General features: G+C 37.7%; 1 protein-coding gene across 4 annotated transcripts in view; it reads left to right on the plus strand.

Moving 5' to 3' along the window:
* The first annotated feature begins 1365 nt into the window (after positions 1-1365).
* The window catches only part of LOC132786270 (hemicentin-2), a 136878-nt gene continuing 113865 nt past the window's right edge, over positions 1366-24378 (plus strand). For 2 of the 4 annotated variants that reach the window (XM_060792761.1, XM_060792762.1), the window contains exon 1: positions 1366-1632. The gene's annotated coding sequence lies outside the window, so the exon portion shown is untranslated. The remainder of the gene's footprint in view (positions 1633-24378) is intronic. The other 2 variants (XM_060792764.1, XM_060792763.1) reach the window with 1 other exon arrangement.

The following is a 24378-nucleotide window of genomic DNA, read 5'->3' on the forward strand; positions in this document are numbered from 1 at the left end:
ATTGCATGTCGTTTGCAAGGTGTTGTGTTGCATGCCCCACTCTCTCTTGCTCCCTCTCTCACTCGCTCTCTCTCTCTCGTTCGCTCTGTGTACCTTGTTAGATCATTAAGAGTCCATTAGTCATTAGCTGTGCGCTGTCAGTACAACACTGCAGGCGCTCCTTCGCGACTCGTCCTCGTTGCAAGTTTCCCTGCCCCTCTTTCAATTCTTCCTCTTCTGCCTCCCGCTTTACAGTCGCATATCTGAAATGGCATTTGATTTTAATGCGAATTTTGCGGTATCAACGCGGCAAGTTGCCACTTGATAGGCACGTTAAAGCACCGCGTTGCTACCATGTTGCATGCCACTCTGTAACGTTGGTTTTGTTTTGTTTTTGGCCACTTGAGGTGCGTGTGGTATGGCAAAAAAAAAAAATAACTGTAGCAAGACTCTTAATTAAACGTTGACTGTCACACACACACAATTTGGGGCGAGTGGGCGTGGCCTTGTCGAGAGGGGCTGGCAACACTGAGAGGGGAACAATCACTTGAGCGTATAAAATAATTCGAGACGAACGCGAAACGAGTCGCAAAGCAGAGCAAAAGTCAGCGATGCGTTTTATGCGTTACCTTAGGCCCATAATTTGTGCGACACAATCGGGGCATGCCTCACGCAGGCAGCAACAACAACAACGACAGTACTTTAAGTCGTTACATTGCCACAAACCATTCAAGCGACAAACTCTTTATAATGTCGATGTGTGTGAGGCATTAGATGATTTCCCGCAAGTCGTTTGCTTGTCTCGCTTGAGTGAAATATCGGTAAGAATCGAAAGTATAAAATGATGAAACTAGATATCGTAAAGAATAGCTTCACTTAATTTGTATCTTTCATAATCAACTGCTTGAGTTATCAACATAAAAAACAATCATTTACTAAGAATACATTAATTACTAGTTAAACAAAATACTTTTCCTTCAATTCTGGTACCATTTTCACTCATAACATTCGATTTATACAAAGTACTCTACATTTGTGCCGCTGTTAAAATGTTGCCCACACATGTTGCTGCAACTTTTGCTTGACAACACGCTCAAGCCGCGTTGAGAGCCTTCCGCCTGCATAGCGGCATAAAAAACGTAAACACAACATGTTCGGTATCCAGCCAACACAAACGTGTTTGAGCGCATTGTGTTAGGTCGCTCATTCCCTCACACATACTTGCGGTTCAATTCCACTTGTTTCACGCACGCTCTCGCAACAGAGAGAGAGAGAGAGAGAGCGCGCTCTCTCGCCGCGTTCGAGTTGTGTGACTCGGGCTTGAGTTCACGTTCCACTCAGCTTGCATGTCCGACGCTGACTGACGTTGCCTGAGGTTCAGAGCTCAGTTCACTTTGGGATTTCGTGCGGGACAGTTGGCAGCTGCGGCCTACGCGAGTTTCCGAGTTCACATAACTAGGTACCAAAAAGTGAAACATACTTACTTACCTACTACTCTCTATCACATAGAGCCAACCTACCCCAACGCGTAACGCGGGTCGTCCCCAAAGTAACTCGCGATATTCTCCGTTACCCCCCAAAACGAAGCGAACAACAACAAATAAATACAACCAACACAATAAAAAGGAATAGAAAATATTGTAAAAAGAAAAGGTATAGCAACAAAAATAAATAAGAAATGAAAAATTGAGCAAATGCACGTGAAATGTAACTATGTATGTAACCAAGTAGCTAACTAACTAAACTGTGTGGCAAGTGGCAAGTGCAACAACTACAACAACAACGTATCTATTAAACAAGTGTTGTCGTGGAAAATAGTTTGACACAGTTTCACTTTGACTTCGTGCTAAGTCTTAACTTTCGGCTTTCGAGTGTCCTCGAAAAGAAAGTTGCAATCACAACAGTAACAGCAACAGCAACAGCAACCATAACAAACAGCAACAACAACAACAACAAGAGTGGCAAGAGTGAACTCGAAGCCAATTTTGGCCCTGGGCGTCGTTTACTTTTTGGCTCATCAATAAAATGCACAATCTTTTTCTTTATTTACGAGCCGAGGATATGGCCGGGCTTACAGCCTTTGAGCCCGCTGAGTGCCATGGCCAACAGCGAGTATGAAATGTGACAAAGGATTAAACGCTTCGATGCGCCCACACACACACACACACACTCACACATACGTATTTATTTATGGACAGTTATTTAAGGAAAAGTGTCCTTTGAAGCGAAGTTTTTCACTGGAGGCGCCTCCAATTAATTGACGCATAAATAGAATAGCATCGACGTGTCCGAAAGTCACACAATAAAATTTAATTAAGCTGACGTTTTATTGTTTATAAATTCATGTTAATGATATTTTGACGTGGGACGACAGACGAAAGAGAGAGAGAGAGAGGGGGGAAGGGGCCAAAAGTCTAACCCAAATATCTGCAATTAACTCAATTCGAGGCGTGCAAATTGTTTGAGAACATTTTCCGCTAATTGTTTTGCGTCGCCGTCGACACTCTCGAAAAGGAGCAGACAAGGAGCAAGGAACTGGATGCCAAATTTTATTCCCATTCAAGATGCCAGCTGTGGCACTGATGTCGATGTCGATGGCGATGGCGATGTGGATGTCGGTGTCGGCACAGGACGCAGGATTTCATTTTGTTTTGATATGCAAATGGTGCTTAAATTCCGCGCTCCAGTTGAAATGAAATTGCCTAAAAGTTTTGTGTTTTCAAAGTTGCCACCCCTCGACTTCGACTTCTTCTCTTATTTTTGTGAAGTGGAAAGGGGGGAGGAGGAGGGAGGTAGGGAGAGGCGACGCGTGCGATGGAGTCATTTAATTTTAAATGCCTGCCATTTTTATTAATGGTTATTGCCGTGAGTGAAAAGTGCCCCTTCAATTCCAAGCCCAGTGTAATAATCGGAAATTGTTTTGTATTTCTTTCATCCCCACCACCTCGAACTCCCTTCCGCCTACACAAAAATATTGACGCACATTTTATGGAGCAGATGAAATGAAGTGTTCTGCAAGAGCAAAAACTTTTTGCCAGATAAAATGAACTGGCGCCAAACGCAATACGCGTAACAACAACAAAAAAGAAAAGGATTTTAAAGCTCATCCAGAAATCTGTCATAAAGCTTTCTTGATACTTTCGCATATATTTCGTATCGCATTTGACTTGAACTCTCCCGCTCTGTCTCCAAATGCCAAATCGTAAAAGAGTCATCCATCTGACGACACTTTTCTCGGGCCATTTCTACAAATTTGCGCACATTTCCCATAATTCTATCTATTTGCGAACTAGGGAAAAGGGTTTCTCCCTCTTCCCCATCTCCCTCTTTCCCTTTCTCCTCATCGCTTTGACTGTCTGTTTGCACAAACATTTATATCAATTTCTTTATTCCTTTTCGGTTGCTTCAAAACCAGCAACGACGTCGACGACTTGCATTCATCCACATCCACATCCCCGAAAAAAAAAATATATCTCTCGCTTTTGCTATTTTGGTTTTGGCTCCAAGAAAATTTATGTATGCGTTTTATGGCTACGTGGCTCGTAAATAAGAAAAATGTTGCAATGCTGTTAGAAAATCGGTTTTATCTCATGCATATGTGGGCGGAAAAGGATCTCAGCCAGGCTCCAACGGGAGAGTGAAGGTAGTCAAAAGCTGCTTTGCATGTGGATACGATATCATTATACAGTTGATAAAGTTACGCTGAGCTACCTCATGAAGTTATTCTTTACTTCCTGATGCTACATAATGCAGAACGCCAGATTCAAATTTCGACAACCTTTGCTAACTATATTAACTTAAGGGATAAACTTGAGAGTGTATTGATTGGCACTGAAAACTAAATGTGATTTGGTAAAGCAAACAATTTGAATGGATTAATATAATTGAGCAGCAGAATCAGAATAATATTTAATATATTCAACAAGCATGCATTATTGATGTATTTTCAGAATAATTTAATAATGAATAATTATAGGTAGAAAACTGGCAAATAATAGAATTATATTTTCTAATTTAATTGTAAAGGAATATGAAACATAGAAAATATGAATTACTTGCTCAACATATTCTAAATATTTATGCAGACTTTGCTGGTACAATATTTTAGAATATATTTAAATAGAGAAATAAACAAAAAAAACTATTTACTCATATTTAGAATCTATTACAGTTGTAATCCGCTTAGAGATTTCTTTTGTAATATGTGTAAATAATATGAAATTCGATGTCTGCAATAGATTTTGAAATATTAAATTGAATTAAACCAATTTACATTTATCAAAAACTTAGAGCATCAGTTTTTTTTTTATTATAACTATTGTACAAATAATTAATATGATTTTAGGCAAATCATAAATTTATGCAATTCTTTTGATGAGAACTGTGTTCATAAAAATGTTTGGCATGTAAAATTTGTCACCTTTCTCGACAAGAGACATCAATATGCAAATCTCAAATGTTACGTTGTTAAAAGAGTCTTTATTTATTTCTGAATTGGTGTACAGTATTGTTTAAATTATTTAAAATACTCATGGAAATGAAAGTGTGATAATCGTGATATCCAGATGCCTTACAATAAAGTCCACAAGGAGGCAGTGTAGTATACATAATATGATATTCATAATTGAATTAAAATTTCTTGAATGCAACACAAATTGGTTGTCGTATTTTGTTGTTGTTTTTGTTGTTTGTTTGTTTGCTGGTTTATTTGCTGTTGAATGTATTTCATTCATTTCATTTCAATTTATTGTTTGTACTCGCATTGTTCTTTCTCTGTGTGTGTGTGTGTGTGTGTAGAGTGTGAGTGATTGTGTTTCTGTGCCTGTGTATTTGTGTTTATGTGTTTGTGTTTGTGTGTTGGTGTCTTGGCTTACCAAATGCAAAAATTGTGCAGAGAACCATGGCAAAAAACGAAACGGAGATCGCCAAATTGGTTGTTGCTCGCAATTCCAACAAAACAGCAACGAACAAAAATTAAAGAAACACACAACACACAAAAAAAAAAAAAAGGGAAAAGGAAAACAAAAGCCAAAACGCAGTTCGTTAAACTCGGCCGTTTATGAATTTACACAACACATGGCCTATTGTTGGTGTAGTTGTTGTTTTTGTTGTTGCTATTGCTATCGCTGTTGATGTAAATATGTGAATATATTTGCTAAAGTTGTTGTTGGTACTCTGCTTTTTATACCCTGTAATTGGGTGAAAGCTTTCAGCATTTATTGCCTACATTGTGGCTGCGTTTAAATAAATGTTTAATAGCTATTTTGTATTGGAATTTAAATTTAATATGCGCCATGGTAGCTTACAGCTTTGATAAAGAGACTGATCAAAAAGATAACTTGGGAACATTGACTACAATTTGTTTTTTCATTATTGCTTGTTTTGCGTGTTTGAGCTGAGCTTAAATTTTGACTTTTTGCAGGCATGAAATAAGAATTTCCTTCCAGAATTTGAAGAATGGTAAAAAAATGTTCTAGATTTTTTTTTCGTTTTATCAATTTATTTTCTGCTTTTAATCTTGAAAACATTTCATCATCATCATGATTCATGAATTTTTACAATCTAGTACGTTTCTTTTAGTTTAGTTACAATTTTAAATAGCTTTAGATATATTCTGAGAAAAGCGTATTTAAAGTATGGACAAAAATGTTTTTCACTTTTTATGGACTTTCACTAAAAATTACATATCTGATTAATAAAGTCTGTATTTAAGTGAGGCAGTTTAATATATTTTAGCTATATTTTGAAGATGTCAAGTATAATTGTCACATTTACAAATGTATGTTCAATTAAAATAAAAGAAAAAAAGTGTGCTCAGAATGTTAATAGAAATTCATTATCAACCTTTATAATTTTAATTAGGTCTTGTATAATTACTTTCTATTTATTAATTTTCTAGACAAACTTTATCATAAGTTTTGTAAACGACCATTCTAGAAAATGTTAGACAACTTCATAAATAATTGAAAGTATTTCAAATACAGTAAATGTAAATTCTATATAAATTCCTTTGCTCTTACTACTTGGAACTATTTCTTTATTTACACCTACATCTCTTGGCACATCCATAGTTCACATAGGGTGACTGCTGGTCGAGTAAGCTTAACAAATCGCTAGCGTAGTTGTTATTTACCACCGTCGAAGCAAGCGAAGCAGAACGTTGACGTCGCCGTCGACGTCGACGTCGTTGGATTGCGTTTCGTTTCGTTTCGTTTCATTTTGGGCCTGTTATTTGTGAGCGCAAGTTTAGAAAACAGAATACTGCGATGGTGTATGTGGTGTATTTACCCTACTCCCCTAATCCCTCCTACTACAGCTGCATCCTCATTTCCTCCCCACTATGTAAACCAACAAAACTCAAGTTAGTTGCATCAACAGCGCAGCCCAATTGCATGCTACAAGAATAATAGAGGCACACAGGTACACCGAGAAGAGTTTCGAGAGGGGGCAAGAGGCATGTGGCAAGTGGCAAGTGGCAGCAGAGTGCAGCTGAGCCACCCTCAACTGTTGGCATTTTCCGGCTTGTGAAAATGTAAAATAATTTGAATATTAAACTAGAATTAGCCAAGTGAGGCATAGCGCACCGTGATGCCGTTGCAGTTGCAGTTGCTGTTGCTGTTGCTCTCGCTGCTTATCAACCCCATGCGAGGGCCGATTGTTGTAGGTTGTCAAAGCCGGAAGCCGGAAATGCACAGGGGACACTCCCACATAACGCATATGTGTAATGACAAAGAGGCAAAGCGACAGAGAGAGAGAGAGAGAGGGAGAGAGTGAGAGAGATTGGAGTGCACTCAATTAACTGGAATTATTCATGCCGCTGCATGGGGCAGCAGTCCTTGAAACACTTGCAACCAGCAAAGCAGTAACGTTCGCTAGTAATTACCTGTCCCTATAACTAGGCCCCGCCACCGACACAGTCCATGTGGCAAGTTGCAAGTATCTGCTGTGTCAGCGGACTTTTTCCGCGAAATCAATTCAATCAATTGGCTTAGTTTACTTTCCATCGAATGCATTGAAAACACTTTTCTGCGAATTTCGCCCCCAATCACAAATTGCCTCCCAAAGTTGCAAGAAGACTTTGCTTTTAACTGCGCCACTTTGCATTCTCTGTTTTTTTTTTTTTTGTTTTAATTCTAACCATTTTCATTTTCGTGGTAAATTCTGCAATTAGATGTCATTAAGGTGTTTTGTGCCACAAAGTCAAATGCCAATCAACCAATCAATAACTATATAAGAGGCTTTCATTTGCATAACTCTGCGCAAAACAATAAGAAATGAAAACAAAGTCACAATATGATTTCTATTCGCATCTATATCTCATCATGGAAATCGTGCAATGCGAGAGTTACGTCTATTTGAATTTTCGGTCTGCTGCATCCACTTCGCCTAATGAGTTCATGACGCGCTGATGCTGAAATCGAATAATTGAAAAAGTCTTAACTAGAAATTTGCCACTAAAAAAAAGTGAGCAGACGGAACCAGCCATCCACCGTCAATCAACAGACAGTCAACTGGCATTTTATTTTCCATTCGGAAACAATGTAAAAAGCTGGAATAAAAGTTTTGCAACTGAACGATGAAAAATGCGACTTACAATTGCTCTACAAATATGTAAATTGAATTGTTAGAAAATGTTGTTTAGATTAAATACTATTTATTATGAATTTATTTTAAATCCTTTTTCTAAATTAAGTGTAATTTATATGTTTCTAAATTTATATAATATTAAAAAGGAACCAAATGTTATGTTTAAAGTCCTTTTAAACCCTTTAAATTTTATTTGTCAGCCATACATAATTCATTATCATTATTAAAATGGTTAATAAATATGTTTAGTTGAATGTTTAGATTCTATTTGTAAAGATCAATTTTCTGGCAAACCTCTAAAGAAGCTTCGCATGTTTTGCGGCAGCTTTCTTACTCTCTAACGAAATCTCAAATCAATTTAAAATTATGTGAATAATCATACTTCTGAAGCAGCATATCTATTTTGCTATAGTGCCACAATTGTTGGTTTAGTTTGTGTATAAATATATTTGAGATTGAATATAAATTTATAAACCATTTAAGAAATCATTAAATCCTATGTTCTTTCATTTAATTGGTTTCTTAGTATTCCTACAGAAACTTTGTCATAATCTTCACATACGATTTTCCTCGGAAATGTAAGACACCCACACAATTAATGGAGGGTAATTCTAGTACTTCTGGCGTTGCGCGTCTGACAATAATTATTGTTCAAACATTGTTTATTATTTATATCGATCAATTGCCCTATAAACAGCTAAAGATATCGGTTACCATTCATACAAATTATTGTCCAAATGTTGTCGTATATCATGATTACTTTCAAGCTATTAAATACTACAAGAGAACCTGCTGCCAGACTAGACTTAAGGCAAAAGAGACTATTATTAGAATTTCATAGAAAATGAATTAATAACGTGTGGGGAAAACCTTAGTATAAATATTCAATTTATATTTAGTTCGACGGCTAATAGAACATACATTATTTATACAGGTTTATTATTGCTGTTCACATTGTTTTTTATTATCCTTTGCTCCTCGATTAGCTTAGCTCCCATAATCCATTTTTAGGGTATCAATAATATCTGCTAATGGCAACTAATTTTACTGGGCTTTTAACTTAAAGTCGAAATACATAAACGCCCGAGTGTCTGCTTCAATTTGAGTAATCAATTTAGGATTTTTCATTTTCCATAGGCCACCGAATGGTTGAATGCTTTTCGAGTGTGATTCATGCGGCATGCTACGCAATGTTGCAGCCAATCGGTTGCATGCAGATAAGCGCATAATTTTACGAGTGCCAACATTAGCCACAAAAATGCACTAGTGTGCGAGAGTGTGTGTGTGTGTATGTGTGTGCACAGTAGCTGGTGCAATTAGGAGACATTAGCGAGCGTCGCACTTGAAATGCACTAATGGAATTCGAGTTGCGTTAATCACACGACGGGGCGGCCAATGAACCCGCCTCTCTCCTCTTAGCTCCCTCCCCAAAAAGAGTGTTCAAATCCACTTAAGATTAAGTCATAATTTTATTATATTGCTTCTTTTGCTGCTGCTGGGCAGATTGTGGCCCAGACAAAGCGATTCAGTTGGTTGCCGCTGTTCGCATTTCGGTTTTCTGTTTTCTGTTTTCGGCTTTTGCCTTTTGTGAGGTGGCAATCAAATTCAAGTCAAAAGTCTAATGAATTTCTACTCAAAAATTCATTAGAAACAAATTGAATACCCATATCAAAAGCCACAAGCCAAATAATTTACTTATAATGGCAACAATAAAAAGCCAAGGCACACGCTCCAGAAGCGGCTTAAAGGCATTGATCGACTATTAGATACTACACTTATTTGTTAAAAACTAAATGGGAAATGCTTTAAGTGCTTTAACGAAGTAAATTACAAATTAATCAGTTGTATCAAATTATAGTTTATAATCGTTTATAATCTCGTTTGGTGCCCATTTAAAGCTGTCACTGTGATTACAGGGTATTTGGGCAACCTGCTTGCCCTGCAGTCAACTTTTGCTTCTCAACTGGCCGCCTCACTAATTTGCACTAATTGATTTCTTTTTGGGCCAAAAACTGATGCGTGTTGCCCCAGTCACTTTGGCCGAGGCTCTCTAAGCCCCATTTTGGAGGCTTTAATTGAGCGTTCGTCTGGACGACGGCTGTCAAATGTATCTTTCATTTGACATGCGTTGACAGTTTCTCGATGTCTTCGTAGAGCGGACAGCGAAGAGGGAAAAACATACTACTTTTCTCTCCTCGTTTGTTGCTTTGTATCTTTTGTTATTTCGTGTGGCAGCCAAATCGAAAACTAAAGAGCCATCAGTGGAGGCAACGAGGAGTTGGGCAAGCGCAGTCAAAGTCTCATTAGCTGATGGCTCCGATATCATGCCACGCCCCATGCCACATTCCCCTCTCCCATCTCTTCTCTTTGCCTTCAGTCTGATTGGGTTTTAATGCGTTTGCCCACAAGCCGCCGAAGGTTGTGCCACCAAGCTCGTCTCTTTCTTCGCTGTCTCTGTGTCTACCTTGTCTCCTCGCTGATTGAAGGCAACAAACGGCTTCGGTGTCGTCTTCAGCCATTAACCAAATGATCAGTTGCAATGACAAACACTTTCTCTCTCTTTGTTGCAATCGCACATCAAATGTTTTTGACGACTCTTTGTCCCCTCCTCTCTTGTTCCACTTCCGATTCGCTTGAAATTCGAGATACTAAATTCCTAAAAGTATTACAGCTTATGCTGTGAGTTTTCAAGGTTAACGCTGTTTAAATAAATAATAATGAAATTCAATGCATAACAAATTGCTTGAATGCTTTATTCTATCATTAAAATTCAATTAAATTATTAGGCTTTCAAATACTTTTTGGTTTTAAATTGATTATTTCTGCATGACAAAAATAATATGAAAATTGTTAAAATTTTGGAAAATTGATTTGCTGTTCCAACTAAAACTTTTATGGATTTTTTTTTTGAAATGTAACGTAGTCAATAAGAGCAACTTAATAGATGTAAACACGGTCATTATTTATTTATTTTTAGTTAAAACATATTTTTAAATATGAATAACAATTCAAATAAAAACAGTTAAAAAATATATTTCTGAAATATAATATTTAAAGTTGAAAGTTAGTCGATTAGAGATGCATAAAACCCATTTACAAAAGAAACCTTGATAATCAAGAAGTGGTTTCACTTATAAACTAAAACGAAAAAAAAAAAAAACGATAAACATGCGAAATGCAATTGTAAGAAATAATTGTACAAAATATTCTAATATATTTTGGGCATATTTGTTCAAATTATGTAAACAAGCATTTCACATATTCAAATTGAAATTTATTTAAGTTATGAACAGTTGAATCCATCAAATAAACACACAGACAAAATTAATTTATTCACACATAAATTTATGTTCCTTGCATTGTTTTTCTAAATGAACATTTCTACAAGAAACTTTAAGTAGTACTTAGAGAAGGGAATGCAGTAAGGCGTCAATGAATTTCTGCACTGTTTTGGCTCAAGTCAGAAGCTTTATTTCAGAGGCTGGCCACAGCTGCAGTTAGCAAGAAATGTTGATGCACTTGGCTGCATTCTGCACCTGTGTGTATATGCTATTTGGTATTTGGTATATTACAGGTGTGCACACACACACATTCAGACATTCACTTGAGCAATTTAGTAGCTTACGCCCACCTGCAAATCAGTGGCATTAAGAGTAACAAAAGAGCTTTCAGCTGGCGATTGGAATTGGCCCCGACGCGACTCCAACTCTGACTCTGCATGGCACGATTTTCATGGCCCTTCTCTGCATTTTGCAGCATCTTCAGCATGAGCTGTAAATTGGCATGCTGCTGATGCTGCTGCTGTTGCTGATGCTGCTGCTGCAAAGAAGCGCAGCAAAAACAATAATCGCAACGCCAGCAACAACTTTGAAAAGAGGGAAGAAGAGTGGGGGGAAGGCGACGCGTTGCAACGCTCCAGTTCCAGTTCACAGACATTGACACAGTTTTCGCCAGCGATTTCTGCATTTGCCTTCCACCAACAACAACAACGTTTTTGCATTTTGAAGCTTAGTTGAAAGCAACTCATCTTTGCTGCAGCACGTTGCATGTGTGGGAGCAACAACAACAACAACAACAACGACAGCAAAAAGAAGCGAGCACGATTGTGGCTCGTTGCAAGTCGAGTTGAGTTGAGTTGAGTTGAGTTGAGTTGAGTTGAGCGATCAGCAACGCTGCCTGCAATCTAATTAGTAATATTTGTTGTTGTTGTTTTGGTTGTTGCTGTTGTAGTTGAAAATGCATTGCTCGTGCAACGTGCAGCGTTGTAATGAGACTGGCACACAACTTCGTGCAGCTTGTTGGTTACACTGCGCGCTTGCTTGCTTCTTCATCTCTTGCTGCTTGTTGGCAGCTTCCTCTGCAAAAATTATATACCCTGTAAATATTAGAAACACACAAAATGGTACTTCTTCGTTCTTCGAAGAAGTAATTTATAATTATTTAGAAAATTGAGTAAAATGTATGACATTTATGATAGAAAACTTGATTTATTAATATAGTATAATTATTATAGTAAAGAAAATGATACTAAGTATCGAGTGCACACTTAGTTGTTCAACACAAAGTTTTAATATAAAAATAAACACAACATATATATATTATAGTAAATTGACGTATCATATACAATATCAGAAAAGTACTTTTATAAAAAAAAGAAAAATAATAATATAAATCTTTAACGATCGACCCAATATAATAAATTGAGTATATACAAAATATAAACATGAAGTAAATTAAAATACGATATGTCATCAGAAAAATATTTTCATAAAATAAAATAATAAAAAGCTTAGGCTTCGTCCCCCATGAAATATAAAATGAAAATATACCAAATATAAACATATAGTAAATAAAAATACCATAAGGCATCAGAAAAGTAATTCTACATAATATTATAATAATAAAAAAGTGATAATAATTAACGAATTGAAACTAATTCGTTAATTCGTTCCTTTTCAAACTAACAAAAATAGAATACATACAAATAGTAAAATGATCAATTCATTAGTCACACACTTTCAATTGATCATCTCTCACAAGCTCAGCTTAATCTATTTTATAGGGTATCTGCTGCGCTTATATGTTGAGTCAGCTGGAGTTTATTTGCTGGATATTTGCTTTTGCGAGTCGTAAATCTTCAATTGTCATTACTTGTTGTCCGTTATTTAATGTTATTATTATTACTGCTGCATGCCCTCTGGTTGCCCCCCTGAAGCTTCGTTTGCCCCTAAGCCGATTACGATTACCTTTCGATTCCCGGGTTATACAAAATGCGAAACTTAACAATTGCCTCGCCAGTGGCATCCACAACAACAACAACAACAACAGCAGCAGCTACAACAGCAGCGACAATCTCTATGAACCATCGACCTATACACAGAGTGTTTTCTCTCTTTCCACTTCGAGGTGCTAACGAGCTGCGACAGTCGATGAATGCCACGCAAATGCTACAACACGAAGGTGTTGTCATTCTTCTTCTTCTTCTTCTTGCTGTTGTTGTTGTTGTTGTTGTTGATGTTTTTGCTTGTGGTCGATAAAAGCCGCTTAACAATACATTCAACATCAGACATTGGACATTGGACACTGGACCAAACAAATTGCCAGTGAATAAATATTTTGAGTTTCTGTTGAAAACGCTAATGACCAAAACAAAAAGGATGTGTATGCGCAAAATTTATTGTTTTAAAGAAAAATATATACACAAAAATATGATATTTGCAAATAATTGTGTCTTAAATCATAATTAACGGTTTTTATTAAATTGAAATATATAATTTTACCAGTTTTGCTTAATAACAATAATACATAAAACTAGTTTTTTCTGAATTTGGTAAAAAATTAAAAATTTTGTTAACATCATAATAATTAATACTACACTTTATTAAAATTATATAAAAATCCATTTTGCAAATTAACGAGATTTGTTTTACAAAAAATTGATCAGGCCACTTTGAAATTATGCTTCATGCTTCTATATATATATATATATATATATATATATATATATATATTTGCAACCACTGTGCGGAAGATTTGTCATTCTTATGGAATGTACTTTTTGTATTTTTCGGTCAGTTCATGCAAAGATTGCGAATTGCGCCTTTGCTGCTGCTCCTTCTTGGCTGACATCACAAATCTCTGGCAATTATGTTAATTTGATTTCATTTTTGTCTCCTTTTATTTGGCGAATTTGCCATTTTATGGCCAAATCAAATTTGTTGCGGCAATTGCATTAAGTAGCCAACAAGAACACGAGAAAAACAAAAACAAAAACAAAATTCGAATATAATGGCACAAATATTGCGGATGCGTTCCCAAAACAAACAAACCAAAAAAAAAGAATGTCGAAAAAAAATAAAATTGTTATGACAAAGCAAATGAAAATAAATGAGCCCACAAATGCACAAGCTGCTCCAAGGAGCGGGAGGAGGCGAAATCAGAGTGCGCGTCCTGGGCATATTTTTTGAAGATAAGCGTGCTGTGTGTTGCGATGTAGCGATGTAGCGATGTGGCGCGTCTGTGCGGCAGGACACAAAGCGTAGCACAATTGTATACAAATGGTCAACTTAACTAAAACAATGGCACCAAAGGGAAAGGCCAACACTAAAATGAGTCGAGCTCATAAAAACCAAAAAGCCAGCAACAACAAAAGCAGCCGACAAAAGAGCACAGACTGGCGCCACGTTCTGCCTTGACTGAAAGAGACAGATAACGAATGAAGGAGAGTGAGAGAGAGAGAGGTAGAGCGACTTTTGGGGGCAGCTCTCCTGTGAGAAACCTGGACCTTGACTCAGGGGAAAGAAAACAAAACGTTTTCATTGTCGGTGGCCTATGAAAAGCAAACGAACTGCAAATGTAAAATTAACAAGAAATCAATTCGAGAAATATCAACAAATACAAAGAGTGCGAGAGAGAAAGAGAAGAAGGGGAAGAAAGCTGTGGGGGAAGAGTAATGAAATGAAAGCGAAAAACTCATCAAATGGGCAGCAGAAATGATTCTAATGTGCGTAGTTATGACAGTGAGATACCCTGTAAGAGGAGTTCAGTATTGGTGAATTTAAATCATTAATAACGAAGATGACATTCTTATTATAGGAGCTGAAGAAGAAGATTAACAAAGACAAATTCAATTATGATCAGACAATATCTCAAGTTTATAAATGTTTTTCATTTTTTTTTTATTTTAGTTATTTTATATTGTGGTTCAAAGTAACCTAAAAATGTACAATTATATAAGAGGACTTCTTTGATATTTACATTTCAGTTTCGCTGCTGATCGAAGTTTATGATTACTTAGATTCATTTCTCATTTTTGAAGAACCAACAGCTAGAAAGTTAAACATTTCCCCCTATCAAGACCTTGACACATATTTTAATTATCGTAAAAATAAAACACTTTCAAGTTTACACCCGTTGTATACACAAAATTACAGCATAGCTTAAAAACTTAATGAATAATATGTTAATTCTATTTTATTCCCAAAAATTCTTTGAAATGTCATAATTATTATCTTGACATGAATTAACTCAATAGAGTGAGATTATAACTGAAAAGAAGAAAATAGTGTTAGATGTTTAATGGAACCCAAAGACAGAAAGGTGTAATAATTACAAGAAACAAACTAATAAAGCAAAGTTGTTTCAGGAAATAGTATAGAATAAATAGAATTGCCCTATTTACTTTTATTAGACTGAACTTTACCTAATTAGACTAATATTTAGCCACTTTACTACACACGATATTCAAATGTTATTTGTGATTACATTGGATGTGACCTTTGAAAGCTCTTAATTATGATTTAATAATAGCGTTTGCAACTTGAGTGGAGTTAATTGCCACAAACACCCAGTTTACCTTGTACACAGGGTATAGGAAAATGGAATGTAATGAATTTTATGGTATTGGCTTTGTCATTTCGCGGTTATCAATTCAGGCGAACGCGCACAGCTGTCCAAACGCATGGCAGAGGCATCGTCAGCGGCATTAGCCAATAACTAAAAGTTGCCTGCTGGCGAACCAGTTGCTGGTTGCCACATGCGACGCTCTGCTCAAAGCGCTCCCACGCTCCACTGCACAAAGAGCGAGAGCGAAGAGTTCGAGACGAAGACGTTGCTGGCGCATCAATTTGCGATTATGAAAGGCTGCCTGGCCAGCAGCAACAGTATTTCAAGAAGAGACGAGGGGGCAGCTGGCGAAGTGGTTGCTGCCACAATGGGCAACTCTTTATTCAATTCAATTTCGATGTGGATAGCCAAGAAATCTGTGCATTTAATGCGCTGCCGTCGCATCGTTAGCATCAACTGACCCGACGAGCAAACGTTGTTGTTGTTGTTGTTGATGTTGCTGATTGTTGTTGCTGTTGTTGTTGCAACTGCCACACAGCTGCCATAGAGCAAGCAACGCGACGCGGCGCTTTGACTCTTTGGCCTTCACATTTAGTTGGTTGTTTGTTTGGTGTTGCGACTGTGCATTTATGAGCTTGTTGCATGCAACAAACACACATAGAGAGTGTCGCTGTGGCTGCCGCAAAGCTTTATAATTTTTTTCCTCGCTATTGCCACTGTCACAAAGAACTGGTTGTTCGCTCGTTCTGCGGCACTGAAGCGCATCACCGCATTTCTGTTCGCTGTTCGTTGTTCGCTGTTGAAGTTGCATTTTCTGTTGCTGCCGCGTGCTCATTTTTATTTATGCTTCAGCACGCAGACGCTCTGGTTGCATATGCGCTTAGCTCTGATTAAATGGATATTCGTGCCTCAGAGCAGATCTCGTCTTCGTTTTCCACTTCTCTTCACTTTTATGTGTATTTCGTGCCTTATGCCAGAATTCTTTGGGAATTATTGAGTTTCATTTTGTTCTTTTTAGCTTGTTTCGAGCTGTTGTTAATTTAACGCTAAATGAAGTGCGAAATTGCAAAGCCTCCCTCCCTCGCCCTCGCAACACATTTATTTTTATTTCTTTTGGTCAGTTTTGGTGTCCAACTTTGAGTCATTTCCTGCAGCATCATAAAGCAAACAAAGACTCAGCGGTAAGCTGTAAGCTGAGCCAGAGCGAAGAAACGAAAAAGCGGTGGAGCGGGGGGAACAGACTGGTCATGTGGTTTATTAGTTTCGTTTGTTTGTTGCTGAATGCTTTTAATTGTTTAGCCCATGGGAAGCAGCTGAGTTGCGGGTGTCAGTAAAATGATACACAGCACTCAGAGATGTATATTTATACATGTGTGTTGGGTGTTGTTTTAAACATATTAACAGATTCCATAAGTTGCTTACCTCAGCATTTGCTTTTTGATTTTACGCCTCTTTGCGCACACACGTGCAACTGGCAACGTGCAACGGAAATGAGTTTCAAGTAGAGACAGTCACAACAACAGCGCGTGCGATAAGCCTGCTGATATCAGGCGGCACTGTCGCGACGTTGCATGCCACAGACAGGCGCGCGCAACCTAATGTCTATTTAATGCAAGGCAATCTCATAACAACAGCTGCAGGTAGCAACATTGTCCATTCCCCTGACTATGCCTCTGACTCATCGCGTGCTGTGTCCTTGTTTTGTGTGGCAGCAGCACTTGTAATTAGCTGGCTAATAAACCGTTAACAATTGCATAAGAATACAACAAACAAGCAAGCAAACAAACAAGCAGGAAGAGGCAACGACAAACAACAAACAGCATGTTTATATTCATAAGTCAACATTGTCGAGCCGAGTCCATAAATAATTAATGCCCCTTGGGTGAGGCAAGAGGAGTCGGTGTGTTGCAACACACACAATCTCTTTGCTGGCGCGCGAGCCAATAATTGTCTGCTCCACCTGCCACATGCCACCTCCTCCATTCTGTTGCCTCCCTGGCGACGCATGAATATCGATGATGTGTTCAGTGGCTGCACGTGGTCGGTGCCTCAAGAGTGCGTTGCCAACTGACAACTGACAACTGACCTTGCTCAGCACATCGTCCATTGCGCCCCCGCAATCTTCTCTTCACTCCTCCGCAGTTCGATGCGATGGCAATTTGACTGCTTGCATTGAGGCAGCTGCCTGAGGCAGGTCGCATGATTGCCTTGTTGGTTTTTTCTCCTTCTTTCTGCATCTCGCTTCCTCTTTGCGCTGTATTGTTGCCATAATGAGAAAATGATGCTGCTTGATTGGGATTCGTATTGGTTTCATTGCTGCATTCCAAACTCCTCCGATAGCAGCAACCATGGGTGTCAGTTATCCATTCATACTATTTATTCGCCTGAGCTGTGTGCAGTTAAAGGGCTTTACAATATTTCATGCATAATTTAAGCAATTTCAATTTTCATTTTTATTTGCAACACACATCAAATTGCAGTCCAACTTTGCTAAACTCGCATTTACGATTACAACTTTATTTTTGCGGATTACAGTGCACTTTTTTGCTCACCCAAATCGGGTATATCCAGTCAATTATTAATTCATACGGATACTAAAAATAATCTTATTGATTGAGCATATTATGTACTGGAAATTGGTAGGGAGATTTATAATTTGTATATTTCATTTGCAATTTGCAACTATACATCGAAAGACGATGCAAATCAAAATATTTATAATAATAATGATTATTTTTAATAATAATGAATATTTTTATTGACCATTCTATATTCTTAGAAGTGGCATTTAGATTATTTCATTATACACTTTACTTTGCTTTTTATTCTCATAATAATTGTTATACAGTTCTTCTTAGAATATTCTTGAGTATTTCTTTGGTGTTTAGAAAATGTGTTGGTATTCTTAGCAACAAATAATAAAAACAACTGTAAGATTATTTAATTATTGGAAAGCTATCGACAACACATTTGTCATTTTTATAACAAAAATTCCTTATATTTCTGAAGCATTTTGACACATCTGTTTTATTCAACATCTGCAACTATTATACAGAAAAATGGTAAAGAAATGCATTTCCGATATTTATTTTAATTATTTATGGTATTTTTTATTTATTTTCTGTATAATGATATTTGCACACAAGCTCACTATTAATTTTGCTAAGCAAATGTTCTTTCTAATGAAAAACTGTTTCATTTTTAGATTTGTTATATAAAGATTTACAATATTATAGTTACGTATAATTTGATTTGTATTAATTAAATATATTATTTTAGAAATTTTTCATTAAATTTGTATATAAAGTTAATTTTACATATCTTGCTCCCACTAAATTCTGTGTTGTTATTCCAAATTATTTATTTATGCAATTAATCGTAAAAAAAAGGGTGTTTATTATTCAACTCTCGCAAAACTTTTATATTCCGTTGCTTGTTTTATCTAAATTAAGCTGAACCCCTAGATAAAGTTGTTCCTTGGCTGTTGGCTATGGAACAATTAGACTTCAGTTTTTGAGCTCGACGCGTTTGCATTAAATTTAGCGCCATAATCGTCATGGCTGGCTAACAGTTTTCGCCATTGTCTTTTTTTCTTCTACAACAGAATAACTTGCTCTCTCTCTGTCTATTTATCTCTCTGTCTGGTTGTCTCGCATTGTGGTGGAGTTTATGGTCTATGGCCACGTAATTCACCTGCTTTGTCTGTGTGTTTATGTATTTGCTTTTTTTAGATTTGCGCTGAGAATTGTGGCCGTTGTCGAAAAGTTCATTAGAAAGTGTTTCGACTTGTTGCTGTTGCTGTTGATGTTACGGGTGGTGCACAGACAATGCCCCAGCATTGTGCAGCAAGTGTCACGGTCATGGCTACTTGCAACCAGAAAAGCTGGTAAAGTTTCTTTTCTGCTCTCTCAGTGTGGAAAATGTGTGTGTGTAGTGTATTGGACATTGCGATTGTCAACTAAAAGCTGGACTCTAATGCTAATGAAGCCTACCGGCATTTGGCCCATCCAGCTAATTGTGCGGCTAACACACACATGCACACACACACACACATACATGACGCACTATTTAAGTGGCCAGCAGGTGTTAATTACACCACAAAGTGGAATGGTTGTGCGGGCTATCGAGTGGCTTTAAGGTTCTATCTTAAGCACTTGCCCCCAAGTGTTTTTGTATGGCGAGTACGAGTGTTTGTTTTGCCCGCTGTTGTCAATGGTCCTTAATTATGTGTGGCATGTGTGGGTGCAGCAAGGGATGAAGGGACAGTGGGAGGGGGCAGTCAAGCGCTTGCGGTAATTAATATTCGATATGTGCGCTTCTGACTGCCAGCTAATTAATTGCCATGCCGCCGGGCCACGGCGAGTTAGGCCAAACTATGCGAACTAGACTCACTTTCAAGCAACATTGTTTCAGCCGAGTTAGACACAACACACATACAGATACAGATATATCGAAGCACACACACACACACACAGAGCTTTCACACGCAAGCGAAACCACAGCGACCACAGCCTACAAACCGAATCAAACTGAAGCGCGACTGAACTTATCGGCTGTGCATGAAGCGTAGCAACATTATTATCGAAATCACGCAAATATTTACCAAAATAATTTGTCAACTTAACGCGAAAACTTTACCGCAAGCCGCTGCCACACATATGACACCCCACAAGCCGCACAGCATCCCCTCCGTCTCCTTCGCTTCTATCTCAGGCTTAAATGTTTGCTCGCAAATTGATTGAGCATGCAATTTGACTGGTTTGGTTAAAGTCGCCGAGTGTGTGTGTGTGTGAGTGTGTAGGTGTGTGTTTGTTTGCCTCAAATTTTGTATCGATTGTTAAGGAATCGCTGGGTATATCAAAAAGACAATGTTCTACTCGCTCACTGAACCGCAGCAAATCCTTTGTGAAATTTGTTTTTGTTTTGTTGCCTCCGCTGCAGCTGGTTAAGTCTTTTGGCCTTTTGTCCTCGGCTTTGGGGCGCCTTGGCACCTGGCCATAAAATTAAAATTTCTTTACAAGCATTAAACGCTAAATGAACCTGAAAATAACGCAAATCGTCAACGGCAGCGGCAGCGTCAACATCAGCGGCGAAAAAAAAAGGGAAAGAAAGAGAAAAGAATGAGCGAACTGAGCAGCCATAAAGCGCGCCAACACCTTTCCTAAATGCGTGCTGAAAAGCCAAATAAAGCGAGGGACAAAGCGAGGATGGGACTGCTTTTGACAAGGCAGTTGACATTGACATTGTGAACAGATGGAGGAGGAAGTGGAAGTGAAAGAACAGGGAAGTGGAAGGCACTCGGGTTGAATGGTTGACGCATTGAACGAGCGATTGAATCTGCAGCTAAATCTGAATCTCAATCTGAATCGAGCTACGCGAGTGAGTGTGTGTCAAATTATGACAGTCGCTAGATTTTTAGCATGTCACACACCTGCTTGCCACTACGCGTGTGTGCGTGTGTGTGTGTGTGTTTGTGTGTGTGTGTGTTTGTTGTGGGTGTGTGTGCGTGCCCTTGGGGCAACAACGAGCCATTGCCATCTTATCGAATGCGGCAACCTTTTTGTGCTGCCTGCTTTTAGGCGCACAAATTGCTCCTCCTCCCGCTCCCTATGCTCGCTTCGATTGAGGCTCCTTCGTCAAAAGGGTTCGTCGCCAGCCGTCGCCAGTTGCCTCAACGTTTACACAGACGACTTGTTACGGTTTTCGTGCGTGCCTTTCTTTCTCTCTCTCCCTCCCTTTCTTTTTCACTCTCTGCACCGAAAAAATATTGCTTTATTTTTGTGAAATTGGAGCGCACGGTCTCATAATTCTGTGGAGGCCTCCTCCATGTCTCTCTTTCGGTATGTGTGTGTGTGTTTCGCTTATGAATATAGATTTTTCCACTGACTGCGTTGTTCGTTTGCTTTTGGTGCGTTTGGCCCACCTGAAAGCGTCCCCCAAAAAAAAATGTGTATATAAATATGAATGGCCTAGACCAAAGTGTATGACTGTCAGATACTTTAGCTCTTATCTATTAATCGATGGAAAATAATTGAAATATATAGCTAAAGTGTCAAACGATGATCAATGACAACTTTTGTTAAATAATAAATTTAAAATGCAAACCTTTTCAATTTACCAAAGAAATATATTTCGATCTGCTCGAATTGAAAATATTTAGATTTATGTTTACTTAGTTTAGCTGCAAAACATGAACATAAATTTTGATTGTATCAAGAGTTGATTTATATATCTTACAAACATTCAAAACACCTCAGTTTATGCATATCCTTTTTACAGGGTATAACAAACGAAATATGCTGTTGACTGAAAGCAAAGACACGCGCCAAAAAACAAATCACATACATATGTAAATTTGTATATGTATAAACAATTTTAGTGGAGTGGAAGATTAGTAGGCGTGGCTCCTTTCACCCAGCACACACACACTCACACACACTAACATGTTCATAAAAAGGTGTTGACACATTTGTGTGTGTATATGTATAGGTATTATTGGTGCTAAGCTGATTTCCATGGCCTCCTTTTTTTAACAGCCTGCGTCAGACAGCGGCATATTCATTTTGTCTATGTGTATGTCTGTGCGTGTGTGTGTTGGGTTGTCCTTGAAGACGGGCAATCAATTCTAATTTGGTTGTTCGGGTAGCGGCTTGAAAAATGTCGAATTGCCGACACACTCTCAAGAGACACTTGGTTAAAACTAAACATTACTCTTACTTTAATCCGCAAAGACAACTAATATTCTTCTATTCCTTTATATTTGCAGGTATGTCCCAAAGATTCAATGTAATGATAACGTACAACACACTGCTGATGATCGACTTCTTTTTATTGTCTACTGACTACAAAAGTCGTTGACTTTGACAGTATTCTGTGCAGTCTAACGTGAGCACTCAGTCGTTGCACCTGTTTGACAGACTCTGAAAATATACAAACTTATGTGAGAAGTAAGTAGCGAATGCTGAAGTTGCAAATACTCACTAACAACATTTGAAATAACAAAAGATGAACTAGTCTTATACGCCGCTCTTGGGCACTTTCAATCGTCACAGGGTATACAAATTGTAGCACAGCAACGGCAACAGCAACGGCAACTAATGGCTGAAAGCATCAACGGCAAAATTGCGAATGTGTCTGTCACATAAATTGTTTGCCAAGCAGAACAGTTAGTCTGGCAGGAGACATGAGGATGGGCTCTGGTCCGTGGGGCAATTTGTTGAGTAATAGAAAATGTAGGCTGAAATATTTCGCTGAAACAGTTAAGATTCAAACACATCTGCCTCGGTCTGATAAACTGTAAGCGAAGTGAAAAATAAAAAAACAACAACTAAAAACGAGCGATTTAAAATGCTACTGTCAACAGAGCGACGCGTTCATAATTATCCAAATGAAATTATGCCGAAAGATTAAAGTGATTTATTTTAATTTATTTTGCTGTGCTGAGCTCGTGTGAATCCCTCTCTCTTTCTATCTCTCTTTCTGTACTTAGCAATTACTTTGAAGTGGCGCACTACTTAGCCAACTATGTGCTCCATGGGCACACCATTAAATTTGGCACACTTCATTGGCTCGCATAGAAATAATAATTTATTATTTAATTTCGGACAGCAAAGTGGGGCGGAGGCGAGACCGGATGCAGGATGCTGAAGAGCGTGGTCGGCCAACTTTAAAGTAATTAATTTCGGAAAGTGTCAAAGTTACCATGAAGCAATACAAAATGTTTAAGGCGGGGTCAAGTGAACACTCAAAGTATTAGTGAACAATCTCCTAGACTTAAAGCTGTCTATGTATAAGCTGAGCAACCAACCAAATATTGTTCATGGTATTGAAAACATTAAATTATTCGTTTCAATGTACACATCATTGCGTACTTAAAGTGTATTCATTGGTATTTATAAATGAAATATTTTTATAATGAATGGTTTCTCTTTTTCATTAAATTTAACAATTCGTTTAAATATGAGCATAATGGTCTTCAATAAAATGTTGCTAATAATGCTGTTGACTCAAACCGATCTTAACAAAATTTACTACAATTTAAAAACGTTGTATTTAATAAGTAAGGTGGAAGTATATTGTATTTATGACTAAATTAAATTGCAGAAAAACTACAGTTGAAAAATGAATTATTTTAATATTTAAAAGTCTTTATGGTATCTAAAAGATTCTAAAAATAATTTTTGAATTGTCCATACGTTTTTCATTTAGTTTTCACTTACACAAAACGTTTCCCCCAATTACTGTGTAAGGTTTCTGCTCCTGTTTAATGCCTCGGGGGCATCGGGACTTCCGTTTGTGGACATTGGCGTATGAATTAAAAATTTAAATTAATTTTTAATATGCTTTCGCTGCGTTTGCGTTTTATATTTTTGCATGCCCCTCATTCATCATCTTCAAAGGCAGCCCGACACAATTAGCGTTTAATTTGCAATGTTGTTCTCTTTATTATATGTATATATGTATGTGTGTAAGTGTGTTTGTGTGCATTAAAGACGGTCAAGTTTAGAGCCTACATTTAAGAGGGAGGGCAGTGTCACGCCCCTCTGGTGTCCGTCATAAATTAAAAGGTTCGTCCTTTTTTCTTTTATCTTAATGCCTCTGTTTTTGTGTATGGAACAATAATTTAAAAGCGCCAATTTCATTATGTATCTTAAATACCATTTTATTGCATACTTAGGGGCGCACAGGAAACATAAATAAGAAGCAGACAACAGGCGCCAGGAATGAAGGGTCAGGCATTGCAGGTTCTTTTAGGTGGGCGTTAAGTGGCCGACGATTATTCAAAACCGCTTTTGAGATGGGCAACCGTTTAATTTAGCCAAATTACAGATGAGTTACGTTTCGGTTACACTCATCATCATCGTGGGAACTGTAATCGAAATCGATAGACGAAAAGGCAAAAGCGGGTGAAACGAAAAAGAAAACAAAACAAGAACAGCACGATAGAGAGAAGAAAGAGAAATAAAC

Source organism: Drosophila nasuta, chromosome 2R (genome assembly GCF_023558535.2).
Source record: "Drosophila nasuta strain 15112-1781.00 chromosome 2R, ASM2355853v1, whole genome shotgun sequence".
NCBI classification, from domain to species: Eukaryota; Metazoa; Arthropoda; class Insecta; order Diptera; family Drosophilidae; genus Drosophila; species Drosophila nasuta.